The sequence below is a fragment of the Zalophus californianus genome, chromosome 3, assembly GCF_009762305.2.
Source record: "Zalophus californianus isolate mZalCal1 chromosome 3, mZalCal1.pri.v2, whole genome shotgun sequence".
In the NCBI taxonomy this organism is placed as follows: Eukaryota; Metazoa; Chordata; class Mammalia; order Carnivora; family Otariidae; genus Zalophus; species Zalophus californianus.
In genome coordinates, this window is record NC_045597.1 from 99,244,072 (window position 1) to 99,260,296 (window position 16,225).

At 37.4% G+C, this 16,225-nt stretch overlaps 1 protein-coding gene across 3 annotated transcripts in view; it reads left to right on the forward strand.

Moving 5' to 3' along the window:
* SLC35F5 (solute carrier family 35 member F5) overlaps positions 1–1,803 on the forward strand; it is a 37,814-nt gene extending 36,011 nt beyond the window's left edge. For all 3 annotated transcript variants that reach the window (XM_027589720.2, XM_027589718.1, XM_027589719.1), the window contains one exon: positions 964–1,803. The gene's annotated coding sequence lies outside the window, so the exon portion shown is untranslated. The remainder of the gene's footprint in view (positions 1–963) is intronic.
* The last annotated feature ends 14,422 nt before the right edge of the window (positions 1,804–16,225 follow it).

A 16,225-nucleotide genomic window follows, 5' to 3' on the forward strand; every position in this document is an offset into this window, starting at 1 on the left:
CCTCCTCTGCCTCCGCCCCATTTGCCTGCCTTCCCACTTCTTAATCCCTGTATAGTTATTGTATACTTCTGGATAGCTAGTTACCTTGTTATGATTATATAAATGTTACTTTTACCTGAGTCATGTTGGATTGTGCCTGGCCTTTCCCCAGTCCAGAGACCCTCTGTTTACCCCTTTTAGAGAATACACCTCGTATCTTCTCCTGGGATGGAGAAGAGGCACTTGATGAGCTGTGAAAAGTAAGGCAGGGCATCTGAATGTCTAACTGCTTTTTCTGTAAACCATGCTAATTTTCCTGTTTTTAGTTGTTTCTTCACCCCTCCTTTTAGAGCTATCTGGTTGGCTGTTGTTTTCTTGTCTCTGCTCTTCTCTTTGTCCATGTGATTTATTCCTTTAAAAAAAAATCCCTTTATTGTCCTTCTACTGAGCTTTTGGGGACAGTGTGAAACTAAATATGTTTACTTGCCATCTTCAAGTTAAAAAAAATACATATAGTTATTCTTTAAGCTTTTTAGTACTATAATGTATGCATACTCTCCCTAGTATGCTGTGCATTATTCCCATGTTCACACTCATACCCACTCCACCCAGGCGAGGACTCAATATTTTTGGAAGTGAGAGCTAGATAATGCGGATATAGTGAAGATGGACTACAATAATGTGTAAAGGACAGGTGTGGCAGGAGTCTTTGTCTCCGTGAGGTAATGGTGGAGTATGCCATGGATAAAACGGTTACTATGCAGTCTTAAAGCAGCGCTGCCTGTCCGCCTTCGACATTAGTATGGAACTAACTTCTGTGAGTTTTTAGTACTCACCTCCAGTTCCACTAACCAGCTGTTAAGTACATAAACTGTGATATATTTTTCAATGTTAAGATAATTTGCTTTTTGCAATATAAACTAGAAAATTAAGGCTATGACAGTTGGAAACTAATGATGATTGTGTGTTTGTTTTTATTTTTAGCTTGATAATGGAACATTATGCAGCGAAGAGACAATCTCTGGCAAGTTTTTGTAGGAAATGTTTCAGTGCCTAGTCTGAAAAATAACAGTTTCAGTTCTTTGGAACTCTAAAATATATTTTCCTCATATCTGTTTTCTTCATTTCATAATGAAGTACTTTGCTATGTAGCTGTGTACATATCACTACAGTTATAGGAATTTCCAATCCACAGTCCCTCTAAAGGACCAACCTGCCTTACACATCTCAAGGAATTCAGCTGATTGAAATAATTTGAACTAATCAAGGAATAAAATTCTGATGTTCTGGAGACTTTATTTTCACATATTATTTGTTAAATGCTGGACTATATTATGAAAATGTTTTCAAGAAATCATTTAAGTATATAGATCAGTGTTTCTTAACAGATAAAGTGATGAAGTAAGCTGCCTATAATAGGTACGGACTATATTTTTGAGTTTCATAGAATATTGCGAATTAACAACACAGAAAAAATGCTTAATTTTATGCAAATGTGTCCATGTAAATTTAGTGGGACTTTAAGGAGAATCCATATTTGAGAAACGTCTGGTTCACTCACACTACATAAACTGTATTATCCTTTCCTAGCATTAGGTGCCTTGTATTTTAAATCTGTGATAAACTATGACAACTTTTTAAAGGGGAAGTATTACTGTAAAATGAAGAATTATGTATTTCTAAAGGCTCTGTTGCTGTAAATTTAATGGATAAAGCTCTGCTTAATTAGAGTTTTGAAGAAATATTCTCTCTTCAATTAAGACGTTTTCATAATGGAATGATTTAAATTGAAGTGAAAAACTTAAAATAAAATGTTTATATATGTATTTGTGTATGACAGATCTATTAATTGGTTTCTGATTTTTTTCATATATAAACGCCCAATTATTCTAGAACTGGATGCCTCTAGTTTTCCTAAATAAATGTTTAATGGCTAAAATACCAAAGAAGGTAAAAAGAGATTCTACTTTAAAAATTTCATTTGAATTTTTCCTCTACCGAGCTTAAATATAAAATACTCTTAATTACAACTCTTAAGCTTAGCTTTTATGTGTACTTCTTGTGCAACTGCCCCTGTTCACTGTAGAACATCAGTGGATGAACATGTCTCTGGATTCATCTAGACTTTTGATGAATCACCCATTTCCTTTTCAAGTTATGTGAGAATAGTGCATTTCTCTTCAAAATTTCTTAACAGTTCTGACTTTTTAAATTCCCTCTGCAGTATTTAGCTTCAGTTTGTCTTACATTCTTAAAGTTGTTTTGGTGTTACCGTGAGTCTAAAATGGAGTTTAGCCATCATTTTGCTTGTCGTGAGAACTTTTATATTAATTTAAAAGACTGTTTATGATATTAAGTTTAAAAAACAAACAGCTGGTCTCCTACTTGGCACCACCAATAATTCTTATTAAGCTGAAAGTAATACTGATTTTGTTACCTTGACTCGGAAAAGGTGTGTAAAGAATGTGGCCTTCTAAGGAATTTTTTTCTTAAAAAGAACTTAATGAAGTAACATTTCAGTTGCTCAAAGACTAATTTCAGTTGAGGTTTATTATCTAGATACTTTACTTTCTGTTTTTGCTGTTTGACAGCTCACCAATACCTTCAGCAAATTACAGGGTAAGATCGTTGAAACAGTGAAGGTGGAATTCAACTTTTAAATTATTCTTTAAAAATGGTAGGAGATGAGATTGAACTGAGAGATTTTTGGTTATTCATTGCTCTGTGTTCACATGTCATACAGATCAGGTGTTGTCACTCAGGACTCAGTCAGCCTCAGTTAACATGCTGGATAGATCGTGCGGAGGACTTCTTCCACTAGGCTGCTGGGATTTGTTTTGTTTTGTTTTGTGTGTGTTTTAATCTAAGAACCTTTGTAGAAGAAAGCATCATTAAATCAGTTAACTGCAAGTATGAATTATTGCTGCTTTGCTCTCCTATTACCTTTTCTACCAAGTTTTGTCTTGAATGATTTTTTTATTTGAATACTGCAGTCATGAAGAGTAAGCAATTGAGGACTTCCTTCCTGCACCTCTGTAGTTAAGGGTTCATCCTCTTAATAGAGTTGTGGATTACTTCCATTCTGTGATTTCCCAGAAATGTAGGTGTCAAGGCCCTCAGATCACAGCAACTGCATTGCCGGCCTTTGGAAATGTTGGAGGGTTACATTCAGTAACTGCTCATGTCCTTCCTCTGTTAGAGCAGTGTTGGCCTACAGCCATTTTTCTGAATCTAAAGACCAAATAGCGATTTCTGATACCTTCTTTCAGTCTTCTACTTTTCTTCCTATATGTAATTTAAATCCCACAATTGAATAATATTTCAAATTATGACCTTAATTGAAGGAAGTTTGCTGTTTTGTCAGACTTGATGTTTGATGAACATCAGACTCTACTGAAACAAAACTGAAAAATGAAGCACTTACAAGTGCTTAGATGAATGCATTTTGGAGCTCAAAAAAGCCGTTAGGTATATGCAATGCACCTATACTTAGTCCTTTAAATAAATTTTAAGTTTTTAAGAAATTGATATATTGGCTTCTATCAGGCTGGCTTAATTAATTCCTTACATTAAACTGATTTTTCCCTGGTAGTTGATAAATAAAATTTACTGTTTCTGTAGAAGTGAGTTCACAAGGTTAAATGTGAATGTTCTCAAAGGTATACAGCCATGTTTCAGGAAGAATTGTTAATATCCCTATTACAGTCAATCATGCAGAGCCAATTTGGGGTTGCAAAGTATGACTTCTCAGGAAGCCAAGGGTTTTCATAAGTCAGTATAGTAAGGTATGTAGCACTAATCTTCAGTGTGCTGGTTGAGGAAACAAAATATCTTTAAAGAAGGATAAAGTAGGAATTAATTAGAAGATATTTTTTCCAGAATCATATTAGCAAATAAATGTTATTTTTATTTTAAGCAATTCTAGTTGTTATAATCCTGCTTCATTTCTCCCTCCTTTCCTTTTGAAATATTCTTTATTACTAAATAATATTTTAGGAAGAATTCACAGAAATACATAAATAGTATTTGTGACATCTGCAGATTTAATTCATGTAGCTAAGATTGTGTGATTTTTTTTTTTTAAATGGTGACATGGCTAACAGAAGATTTTTCAATCTACAGAGTTTGAAGGTAGGTTTCTGTTTTAGTATGTCTTTTGTGTACCAAAAATTTCTTTTCGATATACTGAGGTATATTTTTTTATAGACTTGTAATTTTTAGACTGTCTCTTCCCGTTTCCCTTTTTAAATAGTATCAGCCTCATCTATCTCTACAAAAGTTTTGTTTTGTAGTTCGTGTACTGTATGGACACAGGAAATTTCCCTTTAAATCTTAAGAGCCTTTAATAAGCAGGATAGAAGAGGGGTTCATTACAAATTAGAAGCAAATAATGACTGTTGGGAATTTACTGTTATATTAACATGCAGCTTTTCTGTTTTGCCATCCAGCATAAAGATTGCATGATGATTGAAAAATGTTTATTAACTTTAACTCTTAGTAGATCACCTTATTTTCATTCTAATTTTTGGTTATCTCGAAAAATTCTGGTTTATATATTTTAAAAACTAAGCATCATTTTGGGCGCCTGGGTGGCTCAGTTGGTTAAGCGACTGCCTTCCACTCAGGTCATGATCCTGGAGTCCCGGGATCGAGTCCCACATCGGGCTCCCTGCTCAGCAGGGAGTCTGCTTCTCCCTCTGGCCCTCTTCCCTCTCGTGCTCTCTATCTCTCATTCTCTCTCTCTCAAATAAATAAATAAAATCTTTTAAAAAAATAAAAACTAAACATCATTTTAATGTCATTGCATTTATTTATTTTTAAAGATTTATTCATTTGAGAGAGAGCCCAAGGTGAAGGAAAGGGGAGGGGCAGAGGGAGAGGGAGTGTCTCAAGCGTACTCCATGTTGAGCACAGAGCCCGAGGTGGGGCTTGATCTGAAGACCCTGAGATCACAACGGGACCCGAGCCAACACCAAAGTCAGTCTCAACCGATTGTGCCACCCAGGCGCTCCATGTCATTGCATTTAAAACAAAGCTTTCCTATGAAATTTCTCATGTGCAATATACATTAACTACTAGAATGTCAAACAATGAAATCATTGACATATTTAAGGAAAAATTACTTATAGAAAGTCATTAGTACTCTGGTTAGGCATATTTGCTGAAATGCTAAAAATATCTAATTGAGAACATTTTGAGTTTTTGGTAAGGTGAATGTGAATTTATTTTTGCATTGGGAATTGGCAGTGGAGAAGTACTCCGATAAAGACAACATTTCCTTCATGATACTTCAAAGTTGGAAAAGAAAAATTTCCAACTTGGAACTTTTAAAGTGAAACTTTTTAAAATTGAAACTTTTAACAAGGCACTTCATGAAATTTTAGTTTTTAATTTTATATATGATTTCATTCTTCAGAGCTACTTTTATTAACTTTAACTTAAATCCCTACATACTAAGCCTTCAGTATTTCTCTACTTGGTTTTTCTATACCTAGTTTTAATTATAGCAAGTAATAATAAAGTCAGTCCTTATGGTATCCTTAAATTAGGGACTGCTGGGTGTCAGGCAGGAGTATTTATTAATTTCGGTGGGTCCTTGAAAGGCAGACAGATTTCTGTTTCAAGAATCTTTTGACATAAGGTGAAAACAGTTCTTTAGAATCTTATTACCAGTATTTGCTTATTTGGAATAGCTTTCACATTTGAAAAAATTCAGTGTCAGTTAAACCATGTAACATCAAAACAAAATTTTGTTGAAGGCTATCCTTGTCTTAATTATTCTGGTATAAAGTATAACAATACATTTGTAGTAGCTTAGTATAAGAGTATACTTTAATATATATTCTTCAAATTAAATTTAGCCACTGCTAAGCAGCAGTGGCTCTCACTGTGCATGTGTCAGCATCACCTGCAGGGCTTGCTGCCCCCCATCCCCACAGTGAATAGGTCTGGAGGGAGGCCTGGGAATTCGCATTTCTAAGTTTCCTAGGAATGCCCCTGGTGCTGGTCCCATGGCCACACTTTGTGAATACTTATCCTGAGGAAAGAGCACTAACTTTGAAGCTGGATTTTCCCTTTTACCCGTTAAAACTGATTTTGGGGGAATTATTTAATCTGAAATAAAATAGTGAAGCCAGAAGTGCTCAGCCCCTTGTGCCTGGGTGCTTTATAAATGCTGACTTCCTTGATTAGTGCCCCATCACTATTCTCAAGTGGAAAGTGAGGAGTTCTATCAGTGGCTTCTAAATTCTTCCCAGCTCTCAAATCCTGTGATTCTAGAAGTTCTCTAGTTCAAGAGAGAATGCCGAACACCATATATATGTGTGGTGCTTAATAAAATAGTAATAACAGTAATACTGTGTAGACCATAGTTCCATTTTGCTTTTGTTAGGGCTTAGCATCTGGACTCCAAAAAGCTTTCAGTCAGATTTATAAAGTAGCATTGCAGAAGTTAAATTCCAGTACAGCCTGCATCCATGACCATTTTATGGAGCCTGAGTATATCAGATAAAGGCGCTAAGTTTTCTAAGTGACTGGCCTTATTAGAGTCTCACTACATTGCCTCCTATAATGCACATGTTCAAAACATGTAGTTTTCATTACCTGCTTGATTTTTAGACAGCATTAAATAAGCTGAGAAATCCAAGCTGAAATTGTGAGCCTATGATTTTTATAGCACATAATTATTCAGTGTTTTATTTAAAAGTAGTCACTAGTGTATTCACTGTTGTGAATTTATAATCTTAAAAACTGGGACACTTAATAGTACCTGGCTAAAATACTGTTAGATTTTCTTATCTTTTATTTCCATCTTGTTAAAGAAAATAATCACAACTAGGATCCTTTTGCCTTTCCTCCACCATTTTAATCTGCTATACCATAAATATGAAGAAGAGCATATATAATAAAAAACTTGTGTAACTAATTGGGGTTTGGAGACAGGTGGAACTTGAATAAAGCATTTGCACCCATCCAGAATGGTATCCTTAAATTAGGGACTGCTGGGTGTCTGCAGGATGAGCCCCAGGGGCAAGGGTTGGGAGGGCTTTCCCAACACAATGGATACTACAACTTCATTTGAAATTACTATTTTTGAAAACCTGAGCTAAGAGGCTAGGAACAATGCAGACAGGACAGTGGATCTCAGGGTCCTGGGATCAAGTACCACGTCAGGCTCCCTGCTCAGCAGGGAGTCTGCTTCTCCCTCTCCCTCTCCCTCTACCTGCCAACCCCCCAACTTGTGCTCTCTTTCTCTCTCTCAAATAAAATCTTTAAAAAAAGAAAATGTTAAATCCTTTTGTTAGTATAACATGAAGTATGTGATAATGGCAAAAACCCATCAAGATAGTGCAGGATAAAGTTCAACTAGTATACACTAAAGTGAGTCTTAATATTCAGATTAGTATTAATATTCAGATACTTGTGGGGCCAGGTATGTGTATTTAGTTTTCATTTCTTTATAGTCATTCTGATAAATTCTTGTGCAGGTTTGTTTTACATCCATGATATTTGCTATACTAAAGTTTTATAGTATCTTCTTAATCCCCTTAGGCTAGTAAATTAAAGCTGAAGTTATTGAGTGTCAGCATACTGTGATTTGTATTTTTATATAAGGCAAGAGTGCATCATTCCGATCAAGTTGCAGCATTTTAATTTTATATGATAGGTCTGTATTGAGCAATCAGGAGCTATATGCAGACATTCCCATGGGAAAGTAGTATTTGGTATAGGAGTAATTTTCTATAAAAGTCAGCTTCACTTACTGGACCCAGAAGGCCAGATATAATGAAAAAGAACTTTAGAAAGATGAAATGTTTATGATAAATTAAGGAAACTTTCTTAGATATATTTTTCTTGGTGTGGATAATTTAATGCAGATTTTTACCTGAAATTTGTTATTATAAACTTGATCATTTTATCCCTCATATTTTAAGATCCTGGAGTATTTGAAATTTAAACATAATTATAAAATTAATTCTAATTACCTCTTAATGTTACTAATTCTGATATAATTTGGGGCCCAAACTATCCTGGTTTTGAAGGCCATTTGCAACATTGTTTATTTTTATACTATATTATTTGGGAGAGATTACAGACTACGAATAGCCTAATGGAAAATACGTGTGATTTCTTTTAATGCATTTTTTTGTGTAAGATCATTTGCATACTCATGTATTTTACTGTTTCAGTAAAAATACATAAAATGTTTGGATCTATCCTTATACAAACAAGTATTTGATTTCTAAGGCTTCTTTTATTAGAACATTTCTACTCATTCTTTCATACCTAAATCTAAATATATCTCAGGTGTTTGATAAAGTAGATCTTCCTGTAGAACAACATGGTTCAGCTCTACACGTTAAGTATAAGTTGCATCTTATGCATGGTCAGGTCTAAAGCCAACATAAAAGGTGAGATTTTCAAATAATCATATTACTCTGGGGAAGATCCATGTAGGAGATACTATATCCCATCTCACCATAAAGCCCTTCCGGTGAGTTCTTCCTCCACAGCTGGAGCAGCTTACTATTTTATTGATTATAATAGCAGTCAGGGTTCAACCAATAAAACAAAAACGACCCTTGAGTATTTTAAACAAAACAGAATTGATAGCTCAGGTATTAAAAGAGCTGAGAGGACAAGCAAAAGACTGAGGCAACTCAGAAATTAGCAAGAGCAGGATGCCAGTGCTGTCCCTAGGTTGATGGGGCAAAGGGAGGAAGTGTAATCCCTATGTATTTTTGCTGACTTTGAGTTTTTGGTGGAAGAAATATTTCCCCTTCTCAGATAATGAAGAAGCTGAATGGATGACATGTTTTCCCAAGACCCCAAGGCCAGGGTCACCCAGAGGAAGCTGAATCACAACAAGGAACAGGAGCCTTGTAGGTGATGCAGCTGGAGGCATAGAAGGCAAAGAAATACTGTTTTTTCTTTTCTTTCTGCCATTCACTCCCATCGGCAGGACCTGACTGGAAGCCAGCAACCAAACGAGCTGGAAAATGGAGCCTTCGGGTGTCCACTCTCAGAGTTAGAGAGGAGAGGATTGGTACAAGCAGTAAGTGCCTCGCTTGCATTTGGAGGCCAGATTTTATGGAAAAGACCTGTCTTTAAGCAATGCATCACAGCGTGTGTGAAGACGCCACAGTACAGGAAATGCCCAGAGGCCACTGTTGGTTTTGTCCATCTCAGGTCCACTCCGCAAAGAAATTGAGGGAAGATGCCTGCCCTGGACTTGTATTTCTCCTTCCCATCCCTCTTCCTCCACTTTTCACCTCCCACCTTTCCCTTTTCCTCCTCCCCTCAGACTGGGCTGAAGGGAGAGGTGAGCAATAGGATTGCTTTTTAAAAACCAAATGTGAAAGTAGAACACGAAAAATATTTTTTGATGATCGAGAAGAGCTAAAGCACTCAGGATAGTGTATTCATGAAAAGAAGAACAATAATCCTTAATTAGAAGACTCATGAAAGACTTGAAAAATAGAATCTTAGGGAGATAGTGTTCTAAACCTTGCTCTTAGTATTTAAAATTTCTGTCAAATCAACCTAATAATTTTGAAATGTCAATTATCTGTCAACCCTAACCTTTAGAGATAAAAATTTAAAACCAGTTTGCTAACATGGGATCATTGTTTTACAATGGGAAGGGTCCCTAGAGAATATCTATGGACAGAATTTGGATGACCATGTGTCCCAATTTGCTGAGGACAGTCCCAGTTTATAACTGCTGTCCTAGTATAGTCACTAACGGTGTATCCTATCACTCAAGTGTCACAGTTTAGATAATGATGTGAACACCCTAATATACCTTATGTTTCCTGACAAGTAGGCTGCCGACAAATTTCACATTTTCTGACTCCCGTTCTGGTGTTCTTTATACTACACCTGTGTGCTTGTATAATGGAATCAGTATTGGCCAATAATTAATCTTCGGTCTTTTGATCAGGATGTTGAGTCCATTTTCCTCCTGGAGTGGGTTAGTGGGTTGCTAGGGTACTTCATGGATGTAAGTGAAGAACCAGATTATCCAGCTTGCTGCATTGGCTTGAATTTTCCTTCCTAAGGAAGGCCATACACCAGTTGTTAGTTTCAGGAAACAAAAGTTAACAAGCAAAATTTTTTTGTTTTTCCAGTATAATTGATAAAATAAATGTTAATATATTTAAAGTGTAGAACATGATGACTTGATATACATGTACATGGTAAAAGGATTTCCACCATCAAGTGAATTAACATATCCAACAGCTCATGTACTTTTTTTTTTCTGGTGAAAATGCTTAAGATCTATTCTCTCAGCACATTTCAATTATGCGATAAAGTATTATTAACTAAGTCACTATGCTATACATTAGATCATTAAAGCTTATTCATCTTATAACTGAAAGCTTGTACCCTTTTACCAACATTTACCCTTCCCCATTTTCCTGGTCCCTCAGCCCTTGGCAATTATCATTCTACTCTGTTTCTGTAAGTTTAACTTTTTTTTCTTTTAAAGGTTCCACATATAAGTGATACCGTGCGGTATTTGTCTTCTGCCTGGCTTATTTCACTTAGCATAATGCCCTGCAGCTTCATCCACGTTGTCACAAATGGCAGGATTTCCTTTTGTAAAAAGTCTGAATGATATTCCATCATACACACACACACACACACACACACACACACACGCCACAACTTCTTTATCCATTAATATGTTGACAGACATTTGTGATGTTCCCACACCTTGTCTATTATAAATAAAGCTGCAATGTATATGGGAGTATAGATATTTCTTTGAGACAGTGATTTCTTTTCCATAGGATATATACCCAGAAGCAGGATTGCTAGATCGTACGGTAGTTCTATTTTTAATTTCTTGAAGAACCTCCTTACTGTTTTCCATAGTGTCTGTGTGAGTTTACATTCCAACCAGCACTGTACAAGGGTTCTCTTTTCTGCACATACCAGCTTTTGTTTCGTCTTTTTGAGAATAACCATTCCAACAGGTCTGATTGTAAGGAGAATGCCAGGGGTTTGTGGCAAGAGTGTGTCTCAGCCTTTCGTACTCATTTCAATGTAGGGATTTTCTCAGTCAGATTGTGTAGGGGCCACTCAATTTCTGGATCTCTTTCAGAAGGAATTGGTCATTGTGTAGCTATATTTGGTGCATGATGGGAGGAGGAAAAATTGGGAGTCTCCTCTCTAGCCACCTTGGTGATGTCCTCTTAAGGTGCAAATATCTCTTCTTTTGGGCAGTGCAGTCTTCCCTCTTGTCTGAGCATCTCCATGTGAATCTTGCTGGACACCACAAATATTTGGTGTTAAATTTATTTTGAGGAGAAACAAGTAGAATCAGATCTAGCCACATAGACCCAAATCGCCCCCAGAGCTAAGAGAATCCAAATTATACAATGGATACTGCTTTCATAAAGGTTAAGGAAAAAGTCCTAACAGGTACCTTAACACTACCTGCAAACAGAAAATAGCAGGTAACCATGATTCCATCAAATGACCAACTACAGCACTGTCTCGAAAGGGTCTTGCATGAATCCAGAGTGACCTGAGATATAGTCAAAGTGACTAAGTCCTAGAAATAATAGTATGACTTTGGTAGATGCATTTGAAAATCATTTTAATGCGGGAGCAGTAATCACTTTCTGGTCCAGAAAACATTTCTGGTGTATACCCCCAAATAAGGCAAATACGAAGGCCTATGTAGGGAGTGATAAATTATGTGAGCATAGGCAAAGAGCCTGACGTGGAATGTACTCAGTGAACAGTGTGGAGAATGTGATCGGGTGCTTTAATAAACGTCAATTATGAAAGTTGATATAAATGTGAGGGAGAGAAAAAGAAGAGGCTGACCTTGACCAACAGCATCTGTCTGTGCTGCACTGAACCCAGTCGGAAGACGTCCCTCAAGTTCAACTAAGAGTGCATGGAAGCACTTCAGCTACCAAAATAAGGCCAGAACTAGGCCACCTTTTCTTTTGAGTGCACTTAATTCAGAAGCGTTAAGCCTACTTTTGTGGGTAGCACTGAGAAGACACTCTGTCCTGGATGTACTTGTGTGATTCTGAATTTTCAACTCCGATCATTTTTTTCTTGGCATTTATTTTAGATGGATTATTTGAGCATATCTGCATGAAACTATTTCTCACTTCAAGTCCTGCTGAATATCAGCGTCCCACAAGATTTAACTTAAGAGATGTTCCCTCCCCACCCCAAATTTTTAAAGTCTAATTCCATGTTTGAATAAATTAGAAAAACATGTTTACACGTTCCCGCTTCACTGCAGGACCATGTGAACTATTTAATATCCTTTATGAACTATGACCCCCTAGAGGGGATGAGGTCGAACTTGCATTTTTTTTTCAAACTTAGCTGATCACTGATTTCACCCACTCCCCACATAAGTTCTTGCTTTTTTGTTAAATCTCTATCCATATATGTGGAGACCCTTCCATTCCACAGAATATGGTTTGGAAAATGTTAATATTAAAGACAGCAAATGGCTGACAAAAGGTCAGTAATCCCTATGTATTTTTGCTGACTTTGAGTTTTTGGTGGAAGAAATATTTCCCCTTCTCAGATAATGAAGAAGCTGAATGGATGACATGTTTTCCCAACACAGCCTATTTGAGGTGCTCTGGCAAGCAACTTTATGTTCCTAATAAATACAAGGTATTTTTACCTTCAGCTTGTATTAAAACATCACACAGCATGAGATTGATAGGCAGTTAAAAAATAATGTCTCCTATCCTTTTAAAATTAGATTCAGAAAAACCTAAAGAAGTTTTGCAATTACTGCTAAAATGTTTCAGAGGGTGTTAGGTTAGCAGGAGCTGGAAAGGGGTGAGGACAGAGGCAGGTGCTCGTCATCAAGAGTAAGGACCCCATTTGCTGTGAGGATTTGCAGCAGCAGCACTTTGTTATTGGGGTTTGGTAAGTGTATTTGTTTTGAAATTGGAATTCCATTTTGTTGAATTTTAATCATAGGCAGGCAAGTACATTTTCCTTAATATAAAAATATACATTAGCTAATTTGAGCCATAATTGTAAAAATCGCCCTTAGTATATGGAATGCAACAGGAGAAATAATAACTTTGTGATCCATTGTTTTTCCTTGGGACTTTTGCTTCAAGACCTGTTGGGCTTAGCAAGGGATAGAAAGGGATGAAGCCCAAGATTTCCCAGATGACTACAAGATACACACACACACACACACACACACACAGAGGTTCACTAAACTTTGAGCTGTATTTCATTCAACAGGAACCTTTGCTATTAGAAATAATTCGACTTGCGTCTTAATTTTGCTTCCTCAATGACTATGGTGTGTTTTTTTAAGTCTACCTTTAAAAACATCATAAATATATTAAACAGCCATTCTCTAATGGGGAGTGCTAATTTAATTCAACAATACTTGTGTGGATAGCTACTGCTGGCAAACCTTCAGTGAATACATTGATGAATAGAATAGTCTTTCATCTCAAGGAGTTTATGATCTTTTAGGGGGAGATAAGAAAAGTAGAAAGAAAAAAACAATGAAAATCAACAGGTTACAATGGTTGCCATTACGGAGAGTTGAAAGGAAGGGTTATTTCTAGCCCCTCGAGAAATGAGGAAGGGCTTTACACTAGAAGTGGCATTTGAGATAGACTTCGAAGGTTAAGGGGTATGGCAAGTCTCTGGATCAGAGCAAAACAATCAGGGAGGTTTGTGTGTGTGTGTGTGTGTGTGTGTGTGTGTGTGTGTGTGTGTGCGCGCGCGCGCGGGCGCGCGCACGTGTGGGTACACATAAGAATTCTAATTCTCTAGGGTACTTGTTATAAAAGTAGATTCCAGGAAGTCTGATTCAGGGGGCCCCAGGAATCCACATTTTGGGCAAGCAGCCAGGTGAATAATGTGAAGATGGTCCACAGACCTCATTTCAAAGAAACCTTAGATGAAAGAACGCGTGGGGAGCTAGCCAGTGCAGTCCTTGAGGAAATGGCAGGTTGTTTGTGGGTGCCGGGCTCAGGTGCAATGTAGGCACACAGTTAAGTGGCCAGTGAAGAAGCCAACAGATAGACTGGAAGAGGAAAACAGGCAGAACTAGAATTGCTGAAGAAAGGAGAAAAGAAGGGACAAGCATCCAGGATACGGCAAGTGAAAGCAGCCAATCTCTTTAGGAAGTGAAGTATCAAGGGTCTTTGATCTTCACTGAGAAGTAGGCGGCAAGCTTATCTGATACAAGTAAGAGTTGAGAGCATAAGCAGAGAAGAGGTAATAATCAGGTAACTCTAATGTTTTGAAGACCTGCCCAACTGGCAGGAAATGGGGGGGGAGGGGTTGACGAAAACCTACCACAGAAATTTGTTTTTGCATTGGGTCAGCAGGGGGCGCTATGGTAGCACGCATGCTGATAGTTGGCGCTGCCTGCTCCTGTTGAATAGGATTATTAACCCGATCCACAGTGCAGTATTGGGGAAGTTTCATTTATTACATTTATAGCTCTGAACCTTCATAGAAGGAGCTTTTAAGGTTTCTCTTTAATTATTAAGGCATCTAGGTTTTTTTTTTTTGAACTGCCAATTCCTATAGTCAAAAAGAAATTAATTCCAAAGTTTAAAGGAATTATTACCCATTTACTGACTTCACTTGAGGCACAGAGACTAAGAGATTGGGAAAGCAGAAAAGACCGAGGAACAAATGGAATGCAGCATGAGTCCTACAAGGGGAACCGCTGGGTCACAGGATATGGGCAGTGTTTGCTGTGTTAGATGCTGTCTGATTGTCTTCCAGAGAGCCTGTGCCAGTTTCCTTCTGCACCAACGATGCACCGGGGCCTGATTTCTTAACACCTCTGAAAGTCCACCATCTAAGTAAGCTTTTTAATATTTGCCACTCTGACAGGAAATATGGAATTTGGGGATACTTTTAACTTGCATTTTTCTCTTAGGAGAGGACAAGCCCTTTCTCACATTTAAATCTTATTTTTACATTTCCCCCCCCCCCCCCGTGAACTGTATAGTTATGTTCTTTTCCCAATGGGTGACTGGTCTTTTACTTACTGATTTTTGTAGGAGCTCATTTTATGAAGTCAATCAAAAGACTTAGTTAACAGTAGAATAAAGTGTGCTTTTCCACAGATGAGTGATGAATGGCCTCCCAAGCATTCCCTTGCCCACCAGCTCCCTTGACCCACTAATCACATGACTTGTTGGCACATGTCTGAAACTACTGTTTTAAATCACCTTTGGGTAGTCTGCTCTGTGGAATAGTTTGCCTCAAGAATGCCAAATTTCTTTCATGTTATAGTTTACTTTGATATGCAGAAAAGCCAAGAGTTACATGGTGACGATTTGAGTGAATGTTGTGGTTGGCACATTTTCACTGGTCAAAAATCCTCAGATGGCAGGTGATGCTCTCAGATCCCCAGTGCTTCAAATGGAGCATTTCCAGAGAATGTCCTGGACGTGCTGGACTGTGATAAATGTCAAGGGTCAACTGGCTCTCAGGTGAGGGTAATCATGAGCCTGACCGCTGATATCCCCATTCCTACTGGGCATTCATTCCTTAGTTGTTAGATTACCTTTGTTTTGTGATGGCTTGAGATAGAATTAACATAGCACACAATTCACCTGTTGAGGTTACACACTTCACCAGTTTGTAGTGCATTCACGGAGTTGAGCAACAGTCACCTCAGCCAGTTTGAGGACTTTCTCATCACTCCCAATCTTCATCCACCCCTTTGCTGTTGCCTCCATGCCCCCAACCTACCCAGCCCTAGGCAACCACTAATCTACTTCCTGTCTCTATATTTGCCTATTCAAGATACTTCATATAAATGGAACCATATTATATGTGGCAGGTTGTGACTGGCTTCTTTCACTTACTATGATGTTTTCAATGTTCATCCATGTTATAGTGTGTATCTGAACTTCTTTCCTTTCTAGGCCAAATAATATGTCGTGGTATAGATATGCTACATTTTGTTTATCCATCGACCAGTTGGTGGACATTTGGGTTGTTTCCACCTGTTGTCCATTATAAACTATGGTGCTATGAATATTTATGTATAAGTTTTGGTGTGGACATATATTTTCATTTCTCTTAAGAGAATTATTGAGTCAAGTGGTAGCTCTATGTTTAATATTTTGAGACCTGCCTGACTGTTTCCTACAGTGGCTACACCATTTTACATTTTGACCATAAATGTACAAGTGTTCCAATTGCTCAACATTTTCACCAACACTTGCTTTGTTCTGTTTTGAATTTTTTTTCT